Raw genomic sequence first — 12,951 nt, forward strand, 5'->3', positions numbered from 1 at the left:
TTTCCTTATGGCTCCGTTATTGTGGCAAATACATAAAAAGATGGCACGGGATGCAGGCTGACTGAAGGTGATGGTTCCCTGTTACAGTCTCCAGCACTTGCCATCCAACCAAAGATCTGGCAAGGAAGTGAACTTTCTACAAAAGAGGCTCACTAAATACCTTCCTTGCCCCTAGGAGAATTCCTGGTTTCTTTTTCTCAAACTAAGAGAGGGAGTCCTAAGGGGAATTCCAGCTACCTTTGGACTTTCCAGCATAACCCCCCTAATTAAGCAAGAAATTAATAGCCACTTCCTTCCAGTGCTGGTGAGCACAAGGTCATATGAAAAGCTAGTGTGTTCCTCCTGCTTGGAAAAGTCAACGGGCAAGAGGTGTTGGGTCTGAGGGCAAGGGGGTCGACAAGCCACATCCATTTCTGTTGTTTTCCTGAGAGGGCACAAGAATTTTCCATAGTCTGATGGGTAACAAAGGCTGTCGCAGCTTCCTATCACGGTAGCAAATGTTCAAGTTTTTCTTTTCAAAATAAATTTAGAAAAAGAAGGCTCATTTCAGCTGATTTCAAGGTTATGTTTCATGAGGGGGCTGGCCCTGTTGCTTGTGGGAGGCAGCACTTCAGGGTTGAAGTTGGAGACAGGGCAAAACTACTGACTGTATAGTCAGGAAGCAGGAGAGGAAGACGGGCCTGGATACCCCTGACCCCTTCAAAATGTGTGCTCCTGAAACCTGAAGCGGTCCACTAAAGCTCTCTTCCTAACGGCACCTTCTTGGAGACCAAACCTTTAACTTATAGGCCTTTAGGGCAGCGGTTCTCAGCCTGTAGGTAGAGGACCATTCGTACAAAATATTGACATTACAATTCATAACTAGCAAAATTATAGCTTTGAAGTAGCAACAAATAATAATTTTATGGTTAGGGTCACCACAGCATGAGGAACTGTATTAAAGGTTCGCAGCATTAGGAAGGCTGAGAACCACAGCTCTCAGTATCTAAGAGGAAATCATGCAAACATGACAAACCGAGAAAAGAGAGCTGAATACAAGGTCTAGAGATATGATCGTTAGTACCTAAAGTTAAAGGTTCACCCTGTACATTGCCTGCAGAATGGATGCACACTTGAAATTCAGAATACATTCAAAAGGAAAGAAAAAAGAAGCCGGAGGGAAACGAAGAAAGAGCTTCTGTAAGTTGGGACAGTAGCATCAGGCTGCATGTTGCTCTAACTTACTCCGTACGATGTAAAATGGTGGGGTTTTGTTTGGTTGGTTTAGCTCAGGTGTTTGTTTTTCAGATTTTTTTCTTGGCCTGAATGTAAAAGAATATCTATTAAACTTATCTCCGTCTAACTTTAAATGAATGAGGCTCAAACTATGATATTTATTTATTAGGCTCTGCACAATTACTGGGGGATTACCCCCAATCTGAAGCTCTAAGTGCTAGTCTAGCTACTGGCTCAAACTATGCTCCTTACATACTTGCTGTCTGAAACTCCCTGGATTACTTCAGCTCCAGCACGCTGGAAGCCAGTGGAGGCTACCGATCATGCTGCTGAGCCTTCAGGTCTCATGGAGACCTAGTCTCCCATCTTCCCCTATTCCATGTTTCTGCCCTCCTTCCTCTCTTCCCTCATGGTACCTACCTGTGACCCCCAGTCTTGTAACTCAAACTCCAAAGCTCTCCATTCCCCCAGTAACTGGCTGTGGCCAGTTTTATTTAGCCAGTAGTTTTAAATTGGAGAGCAAGACTTACATAGCATCGCTTGGTGTACATCAGGATCTGCTCATCGGGGCCAACCAGATCTTTCGAGCCAGTATTTACCATGTAAATCGAGGCCACACCAGACCAAGTGCCTACACCTGAAAGACTCCATTTTACAATCAAGGTCTGACTCATTTTGAAGGTTGAAGGGTGCCCCTGAGTGGACACTTGTATGGCTTCCTCTGTCCAGAACCACCCACACAGCATAAGACAGATAAATGGCATTGATGGCAGTAGACAGGGTGACATATTATAAGTGGATTGGGGGTGAATTTGGACTACTGGGGCACAGGGGCACATTACATTGATATCATGAAAACAGGCTGAAGAACTTCCTGGACACACAAGGCAGAGAAGAGAGACAGAGAAAGGGGCTTAACTCCCTCACCTGGACATAACAAAGTAGACACCTAGCCCTGTAACAGCCCACAGATCTGTCATCTGACACCCAGAGACTGACAATCAGGGCCATCACCCCGGCTTGCTCTGTGCTGTTGATGAAGCCTAGTCAACTGCTACCCACCTGCCAGCCTGCTCACCATGTGGACCTCGAACTACTGTCCATCTGTCCTTCCTCTGGAGCCATCTCGTCCTTTCACCTCTGTAGCCAGGCTCAGCTCTGCTCCCAAGGCCCTCTGATTTCATTCAGCTTTGGCTTTAATTTGTCATGTGGATCAACACAAACCCTGTTCACATTTCTAGCTGCCTGCTTCTAAGACTTCCCAAAACTCCTTGTCCTTTTAACCCTTTGCAGTCACTGTGCAGCCTACGCAGACAGACACAGACACAGACACAGACACAGGCCTATGCCTAGACATAGACACATTTATGTATGGTGTATGATGTTTAATAAGATCGCTAGTGATTAAGACTGGAATTAAAGAACTTGTCCTGGCCCTGATCAGTGTTTCCATGGACGGTAGAACCAAACTGCTACCATTCAAACAACCTTACCTTGTGAACTTGTTATTCAGTAAACTTTGACATCACGGAAAGACAAACCCAAACATGTCTTTCAATGTTTCTGACATGGCACACTCCCAAGCACAAAATGACACAACATTTTTCTTTTAAAGTGAGGTTGTAGGTAAAATATTTGAAGGCATAATAACCAAAGGTCTCCAAATCTAGAAAGAATAGCCCCACAGACTTAGCCCTAAGCAGGGCAAACCCAGAGAAACCCACGGAATCCCCCCATACTGAAATTGCTAAAACCAGAAGGGGAAAGCTTCATTTTTAAAACAGTGAAAAGGAACACAGAGAGTAAAAGAAAAGAAAGATGAGAGAGGACAGACTTTGAACCAGAAAATAAGTACACCACGGAACAACAGAACGAAAGGCTCTAAGGAGGCCATGAATTCCATGTTCAGCAGAAAACTCGTCAGAAACAAAGGTGAATGAAAACCTTTTCATGCAGACAGAAGCCTCAGGAATTATCAGCAGCAGCCACGGGGAATCACAAAATTGTAAAAGGAAGTTCTGACAGAAGGAAAAAAGACACTCACATGGAAACAGATCCAGGAGGAAAAATAAAATGAAGACTACCAGAAATGGTAAGTGTGGGCAAACCTGAAAGATGCTTTTCCTACTTCAAAGAGAGTTGACTAGTGAAAGCCAACAAGCAAGTACAACTAGCTTTACAACATGAGCATCAGGAAAACACACAGCACCAGCACACAAACCACAGGGAGGGAAGTCAGACTCCACAGAGGGCAACACGCCAGAGGGCAGCACAGCGCACCGGAGCGCAACACGGAGCTCCAGAGGGCAGCACAGCACACCGGAGGGCAACACGGAGCTCCAGAGGGCAGATTGCTGTCCAAAGCAATACCAAGAGCAGGGATGACATGGGGGCTACCAAATTCTCCAACCCCGCCAAGGGCAGGGAAGGGGATGAACAATAGATGGGATTCTGTAGTTTGAATGTCTGTGACAGCCCAAATCCATACTCACACCTGATCTTTACCACAAGCATGTAAAGATGCAGGGCCTTTGGGAGCAGGGGTCCAGCCTCTCGGCTCTCCTGTCTTCGGTCATGTGAGGACGTAGTGCTTGCCACTTGGATGTGAGGGTCCAGCCAGAAAGCCCTCAACAGACACCAGAACAACCACTCCCGAGTATCCCCGGGACTTACTCTGTTCAGGTTGCATGGACTGTTTGTTCTAGCAACCAAAACTAGGGTAAGATACGTAAAGAACTGTAAACAACTAGAAAGGTAATAGAGTCAAACACAGCCATCCTGACAATTATATTAAATGTGAATGTTGCAAATCAGCAATTCCAAAACCCCTGTCCACGGCCCCAGACTCAAATTACAGACGACATCAGTATGCTCCGTAAACCATGGTCCTACTTATCATCAGGAAAACGGAAGTAGCAGGAAGTACTTTTCTTTTGAGAAAATCCTTCACAACACATAAAAATGATTAGACAGCACTGTTTCATATATATATATATATATATATATATATATATATATATATATATATATATATATCTGTTACGTTTCCTGTCTCTGTTTCTTATTTTTCTTAGTATAAGACTCATTTTTTATGAAGATGCCATCTCAGCTATTGATTATTGTCTGTGCATTGTTTTAGTTACTGTATGTTCATCTTATCTATGTCTTTGAATTTTAATTTTATCTCTTAAAGGCAGTGTACAGGCTAATGGAAAGGGAGGCTCAATGCTAGATCATTTGCCTGGTGTGAACACGATCTACCCTGTACAAAACAAAACTTAGACCCATTTCCACACATACCTCAGTTCCTGGGCTGGGGATGAGGCTCAGTGGTACAGTGTTGCCTAACATGAACCCCTGCCTAAGGCCCTGGGTTCACTTTCCACCAGTGTCTCAAATGGGGTCATAAACCTGACTGTGAAACTTGAAGCTGTAAGATTTTTGAATAAAAAACAATCATGCCCTTAGATAGAAAGAATATAACCACAAAAAGGGGGAATTAACTGAAATGAAAATTTTTGTGTTTTTAAAAGATACCATTAAGAAAATGAGAAGATGTCACAGATTAGGAAGATGGTCGTGATTCATGTATCTAATATAGATCATATTCTGGGATTTATAAAGATTGCTTACACTAATAGTAGACAAAAAAAAGCCCAATTTAATAAACAGACCAAAAATTTGAAGAGACATCATTTAAAGATGGTATGCAAATGGAGATAGCAAGACACCCTGCAGATAAAGGTGCCCATCTCCCAGTCCAAAAACCAAGTTCCATCCCTGGGATTCATGTGGAAGAGGGAGAGGACCGACCCCTGAAAGTTATCCTCTGCCCTCTGTGTTTGTGTTGTGTCAAACATGTACCCACACACATACACAACACAAATAAATACACAAGTAAACTAATAAATAAATATGTTGACAGGGCTGGGGTATAGGCCGATGGCAAGGAGCTTGCCTAGCACATGTCGGGTTTGAATGCCAGCACTGAAAACAAAGTTCAGGATAATAACTAATAACTCACAAAAGAACTGAAGGTCAAAATGTAGGAAATCTAGGGTCACTAGAATGGCAGTAATAAAGATAATCCTGGCATTAGTGCAGAGACAAAAGTTCTTTAACATTCCTGGAAGGTATATAAAGTGTTACAACCACTTTTGGAGCTGAACTAATTGGGCAGTTTCTTAAAAATGTAAGTGTAGGACTTAAGCCAAGGTTCCTGTCTATGTACCTGTTACAGAGGATGAAAACACACTGCCCACTTGGTACTACTGCAGCGTTAGTCGCAACAGCCCAAGTGAAGGCAACCAAATATCCCTGGCCTGTGGAATTGATGGATAGAATAGAGTGTCCTGTCAACGGGACATGTTCTAATCAACAGGAAGATAGATGGCAGGCACACCTGACCCATACATGATGCATTTCATTAAGTGAAAGAACCCAGGTAGAAAAACCTAGAGAGTTTATAACTCCATCTACAGTGTCTGCCTAGAAAACCAAGCCTATAGGAAGTCAATAGACCAGAGTTCTAGCCTAGGAGTGAGGCAGCTTTCCAGCCATAGAATGATCTAAAGCTGTACCTTGGTGATGCTAGAACAGCTACACATTTAAAACACTTATTAGTTTTATTTTTTAGTATGTTTGCGTGTTTTCACTGCATGCAAGGGCACCACTGGGAGTCCACACAGAGCCCAGGCAGGCCAGGAGAAGGTGTCAGAATTACAGCCTTTGCGAACATCATGCCAGGGTTGGGGACCAAACCCAGATCCTCTGCAGCAGCAGCAAGTGCCCTTAACTGCTGAGCCATCTTTCTAGCCCCCATGTCTTAGTCAGGATTTGTATTCCTGAACAAAACATCATGACCAATAAGCAAGTTGGGGGGAAAGGATTTATTCAGCTTATACTTCCACATTGCTGTTCATCACCAAAGGAAGTTAGGACTGGAACTCAAGCAGGTCAGGAAGCAGGACCTGATGCAGAGGTGGTGAAGGGATGTTCCTTACTGGCTTGCTCAGCCTGCTCTCTTATAGAACCTAGGACTATGAGCCCAAGGATGGCATCACCCACAATGTGCCCTGCCTTTCTTGATCACTAATTGAGAAAATGCCTTACAGCTGGATCTTATGGAAGCATTTCCTCAAGTGAGGCTCCTTTCTCTGTGATAACTCCAGCTTGTGTCAAGTTGGCACACAAAACCAGCCAGTACAAACTACAACAAAAAAATTAACACAACTAAGAGGAAGTATACACTGAACTGCTAAAGCAATCTTATCTAGGATGCCTATACCTTCAACTCAGTAAGAAAACAACTCCATCAAATAGAGCCTTAAAATTGAAAAGACATCAATAATAGTAACAGTAATAGTAGTAATAATAACAATAACAATAATAATGTCACTATGCATGGAAAGTGACTTTGTCACTTGCTCTCTGTAAATTCACATTGAAATCAGATCTACTTAAATGGCTCAGTGGATGAAGTTGCTTGCTGCTAAGCTTGATGACCTGAGTTCAATCCCCAGCACATACATGGTAGAAGGAGAAAACTTATCTTTGAAAGTTGTCCTCTGAAACACACACACACACACACACACACACACACACACGAACACATGCACATACACACAAATTTAATAAAATTAAAAAAATTAAATCCACAATTCACTAAATTGCCAAAGATTTAAAAAGACAGAGACACCAAGTTTGGGGAAGATGTTAGACAACTGTAGCTCTCACAAACAGCTAGGAGTACTGTGAAATGACACAATCACTCTGGAAATTGTGGCAGTCTCTTACAAGGTTAAACACAAACTGTTAAGGTGGCATTCCTACTGTAAGGAATTTATCCATGTGAATAAAAGGATGCTCTCACACAGATGTCTATCCTCCAGGTGATTTTACTGATAACAGAAAAACTATAAGCAAACGTTAGAATAAATGGAGAGGAAACTGAGTTAGCCTATGATGAAAAACAATGTAGCAAGCTCATAGTCACGAACGGGTGAACCTCAAGAACACAATTCTGACCAGAAGCTACTAAAAATATAAGGGATATGCCACGTACTTTTATTTTTGTAATACTCTAGAAAAAGCCATTTTACCCAAAGTGACACCAAGCAGGTTAATGTTCCTGGTGTTATCGTGGGATCAAAAACAACTGATTAACACTATGGATGTAGAAGGTGGCCTTGAAGTGGACATTTTGCTGCATTTAAATGATGCCTCAATAGGTTTCAAGACAGAATATACAAAGCCATAATTTAAACCCCCACTTATATTTATAAAAGTTTAAAAGTGGGATATAATATAAAATACATTTTAAAGATGGGAGAGAACTAATGCTATAACTTTAATATAAGGATTACAATTATAAGAATGTACATTAAGCCGGGCAGTGATGGCGCCTGCCTTTAATCCCAGCACTTGGGAGGCAGAGGCAGGCGGATTTCTGAGTTTGAAGCCAGCCTGGTCTACAGAGTGAGTTCCAGGACAGCCAGGGCTACACAGAGAAACCCTGTCTCAAAACAAAACAAAACAAAACAAAAACAACAACAACAAAAAGAATGTACATTAAATGCTCCAGAAAAGCCTTAGCAATAATGATGAGAAAAGTTGAATATAAGCTATTTTAATGTTGAAGATACAGGTCAAGCATAGAAAAGTTCTGTGTATATGTGAGGTAAGCACTCATCAGCACACACTGATATGGTGTATGTGCACGTGTGCAAGTGCATGCATTTGAAGGTCGAAGCGGAACACTAAACATCTTTAATTGGTCCCTTTTTGAGAAAGGGTCTCTCATCAAAGCGGAAGCTCACCACTTCAGCTAGGCTGGCTGTCTAGAAAGCTCCCAGAGTCTGCCTGCCTCTGTCCCACCAAGGCCATGTCCAGGATTTGAACTCAGGCCCTCTTGATTTCTTATGAAGTACTCTTATTCACTGCGCCATCTTTCCAGCCCTGACAGTATTATTTTGATGGCATATTCTCTCCATTGTCCTTTTTTATTATTTCTATGAATCTTTGGTAGCACACAAATCTGAACACAAAACATTTGATCCAATTCCTTTCATATAGGAAAACCCAGAGCTCATTCATTTTCCCTCAGGTGAAGTATATATCTTACCAAGCTTTTCTTGATTTTCCAAAGAAATAGAACAGTCAACCCAAGATCTACAAGCAACACTAATCAATTCCTGAGGATTTCACAAACTTCAACCCAACAGTGAGACCAAAGAAGGAACTGCAGCTATTAAGAAATACCCAGAGCCCAGGTGACCCCAAACTTCAGCATATGCATAGGCTGCTATGTTCCAGCAAGCTCCTGAGAGAACAGGATGCCTCACACCCAATTATCCTCCGATGTGATGATTTCATCCTTGACTTTTGTCCTATAAAGAAAATCTCCATCACAGATCATTCAATTATTCAATTCCTCAAAGCATGCTTGTATTAGTTCTCTCTCTCTCTGTCTCTTTCTGTCTCTGTCTCTGTCTCTCTGTCTCTCTGTCTCTGTCTCTCTGTCTCTGTCTCTGTCTCTGTCTCTCTCTCTCTCTCTCTCTCTCTCTCTCTCTCTCTCTCTCACACACACACACACACACACACACACACACACACTTTACAGAAAATGATATCAGATTCCTAGCCTGGATTGGCAAATAATTTGGGAAGAGGTGAAAATACGGCTAGGTCAAGAGTTGGTGAGGGTTGGGAAGAAGCTCTGGTAGCCAAAGGGAGATCTAGTCTGACCCCTTCACGACCAATGTTCTATGAGAAAACTCCAACTTCAGCATATGCATAGGCTGCTGTGTTCCAAAGAAGCAGGCCATCCAAAGCCCCGGGGGTACAGTAGAAGCCCTGGCTGTCTTTTCATATTTTGTTCTATAAGGTAGTGTTATGGAGAAAGTAATAAACGGGAAATGGAGACTGCTTTTAACGGCTGATGCCAATTTTATAAAGCAATCCGAATAGTTTCCATCTTTACACAGAAGTATATATACATGTGTGGAAATACTACCCTCCACCAGGAAGACAGTATTTACTTCTACGGGAAAGGCTTCATGTGAGAGTCTGAAGGCATAAAGTTGAGTCGTGGGTCTTTAGAGTGATGTCACATTACCAGAAATGTCCACATATAGAAAATACACAATGAAATTAACAGACAAAAAAACAAACAAACAAACCACATTTTACAGCACTTGAAATGTACTGTTATTTTTCCACATCAAGGGGCTTAGTCCATGTTGAGAATATCAGAAATAACTTTGAACACTCAGCAACAAAGTCAGATATCAAGTTATAACAAGTGGTCAACCCTGCAAAAAAGAAAGAAAGAAAGAAAGAAAGAAAGAAAGAAAGAAAGAAAGAAAGAAAGAAAGAAAGAAAGAAAGGAGGAAAGAGAGAAGGAAGCTGTAGAAGCTTCCGAATCGCTGTAAAATATGAAGCTGTTTGACTGAGTAAAGTATTTGCTCTATAACTCCACAGCTTTCCTGTTTGGAGAACATGCCATTAACCTGGTGGTCACTGCTAACCAACGAATTACACACTCAGACTTCGCACATGGACCTAGAGAGCATCCACATTGCAATACCTCCAATACTTCGTTTTTTTTAACCAATAATCATCACATTAGATCCAGGGAATACATCTAGCTTAAAGGCAAAGCATTATGAACCTCAGTGCTGTGGACAGATATGCAGGCTACACTAGAGCTGGGTTGACCAGGGAGTCACATGCCTAGATAGCATGCTGTCTGAATGTGTCTGGAAGTGTACATTCTAACTTCACTGTCCTGGATGTTTTTACATAACAGAATGCTGTTACTATTGGGTGTTTGATCTTGAAGAGAAGGCAGGCACGGCTCACTTGTGGACAAGGACTAATTTGAAAAAAGCACTAGACATGAGAGGCCACACAAAGAATGTGCTGTGACTGAGACAAATATTTTTATAAGTAAGTTGGACGCCGTTTTTTTTCAAGCACACATCCCCTCCTTCCTCAGTGATGTTTGCTCAGCTGGATGTCCACAGGGTCCAATTTTCCCTCCAATTGCCCTTGCACGCTAATATAATTGCTACTCTATGGGTAATTGCTCAGCCTAGAGCAGCATTCGCATGCATTCGTTCATCTGCACTGCCTGGCGGCTTCCCGGATGACTCTGCAGTCTTAGAGAACTATCATGAATTTTGGCTCCTGTCTTCATAAGGCTAACTAGCGTGGGTTTGTAAAAAGGCACTGTATTTTAAGTGCTCAAACACTAGAATACTTTTTCAGAAGCAATGTTTCTTCTCACAATGGAATACAGAGCAAATGAAATCAAGACTCAAATACGTAATTTCACTTTCTTCTGTTGTCTTCCAATACCCTCCTTCCCAAACAGACAAAAGAATTAGATTTGAACAGTCTGGCTTAAAGAAAAAAAAAAAAGAGCAGCAAGCCAGTTTCATTTAATAATGTCTTTGATGGTGGGACACAACCCATTCACCATATCAAGTCTTGATCTGGAGTATATTCTCAACACCAATGAGATATGCATGGAAAACACTCTCCTCAGTGAATCTTGGCATGACTGCTAACTCCTGAGGAAAGCACCAGTGGTACTGTGAGTTGCAGGCTGTGCTGGCCACCAAACACTGTCACCACTTGAGTAATTGGAGAATTCTGCTTTTTCGTACTTAGGTATTAGGTGTTTTCTCAAACACAAGTGGAAGTTAATTGTCCCTTCAAGAAAAGCCAACGTTCCCGAAGGCTACCAAGGCTAACCGGCAAGCTTCCTGTATTCACCAAATGAGCTCAGCAGCTTCCAGCATTCCTCAATTTTCTGAGAACAGTGGTGATAGCAGTGGATTTTATTTTATATGAAGAACATTTCAAAGAGAGTAAAACCAATGGATTTTAGTGACAATATCACACATACACAATGTATGCTGACCATTTTCAATCCCAACTCTCTCCCACCTCTGTCCATCATCATCCTTTCTTACATTCAACTTAACTAGACACAATCTGTGTGATGAGGGTTTGGAGTCATCTATTTGAGATGGTGTCTTAGTTAAGGATTAACTGCTATGAACAGACACCATGACCCTGGCAAGGCTTATTATAAAGGACAGCATTTAATTGGAGCTGGCTTACAGGTTCAGAGGTTCAGTCCATTATTAAGGTAGGAGTATGGCAGCATCTAGGCAGGCATGGTGTAGGTAGAGCTGAGAGTTCTACATCTTCATCTGAAGGCTGCTAGGACTAGGGTATTTAAGCCCATGCTCACACACCCAGTCCAAAAAAGGCACACCTAATAGTGCTACTCCCTGGCCCAAGCATATACAAACCTTCACAGATAGGTACACTCAGCTTGGGGTACACATTTGAAGATGATGACTCCCCCTCTCTCAGAATCTATCAATAGCCAATAGTTTAGCATTAAAGAGTAGGGCCCTGTGGGCTCCTCTCCCTCCCATGATGGACTGTCAACAAAGCAGCCTTCTGCGGTGCAGAGCAGGTAACCACAGTTTTGAATTCATGGTTACTGTGGTTTTATGAATCTAGAGGATGGCATTCTACACTAACTTTGGCCTACATTCTTCCTTCACTCTCTTCTGCAGAGGCCTCAGATAGGGTGATCTTAGCCCTAAACTCATGCTCAGAATCTTGGGCAGCCTTGAGTCCCTGTACTCACTGCTGTTCACTGCAAAGAGAAGTTTCTCTGATTATGGCCAAGAGTAGCTTTGTCTATGGGTATAAACATAGTTGATGCTATGCCAACGTAGCTTCTTTCTCAGACTTAATGACTTCCACAGCTACGATTATTAACTGGTTCACAGTACTAGACATGGGTTCCCTTTTGTGGAGTGAGCCTTAAAAACAGAGGGCAGTTGGTTACACCCACAATAGTTGTCCGGTACTATACAGGTAGGCTCATCTTGCCTACTTGCATACTGCTTTCATGGTTCACAGCTGGGTAAGACCTTCTACCCACCCTCCCCCCCCCCACACACACACACCCCTCTCCAGCAGCATACATATAACCTGGCACTATGAAAGCTAGCCAGCAGGAAGGAAGCTTCCAGCTTGGTTCCAGCTTGCTTTCTCTGCTTCCTGTAACTGAGGTGCATGGGGACTTCAGCAATAGGATCTTAGCCTCTGGTTCTCGTGTGCAATCAAGAGGATTGACAAGAACTTCATTGTTTTGGGACCCTCTGGGGCCTCCCTGACCAACTTCTGTGGAGGTGTCTGGCTATGACTTTAGTAACCCACTGCTTCTAGAAGCAGTTTTATCTAGCCATGTGAGGCAACTAGATTCAACTTCTCTTTATTTGGATTCTAAAACATTAGGTTTCCATATGGCTTTTCTATATACTGTTCATTTTGGTTAACCCTCCTCACTGCCTCATCTCTCCAGCCCTCCCACCTCCCTGCTCAGTTAAACCTTTGTACCCTCTATGCTCCCACTCACTTTACTGTGTTTGAACATTCCCCTTGTATTCAGACCCCTGCCCCACTACGTTCCATTTCCTAGTTTCTTGGCTTCTACATGTACTCGAGTTAGAACTAATTCACATGAGAATTTCTGTTTGTCCTTCTGGGACACAACCACAACCAGTATATGTTTTTCCTACTTTCATCCATTTATCTACAAATTTCTTTTCACGTATGTTCATTTTCATTATTCATAAGTTGGTAGGCAAGTAGGCTGTTTGCTTTGCCTATGTATATGGAGTAAGTAGTATCAGTGGATACACA

This window comes from Mastomys coucha, unplaced genomic scaffold (assembly GCF_008632895.1).
Source record: "Mastomys coucha isolate ucsf_1 unplaced genomic scaffold, UCSF_Mcou_1 pScaffold18, whole genome shotgun sequence".
NCBI classification, from domain to species: Eukaryota; Metazoa; Chordata; class Mammalia; order Rodentia; family Muridae; genus Mastomys; species Mastomys coucha.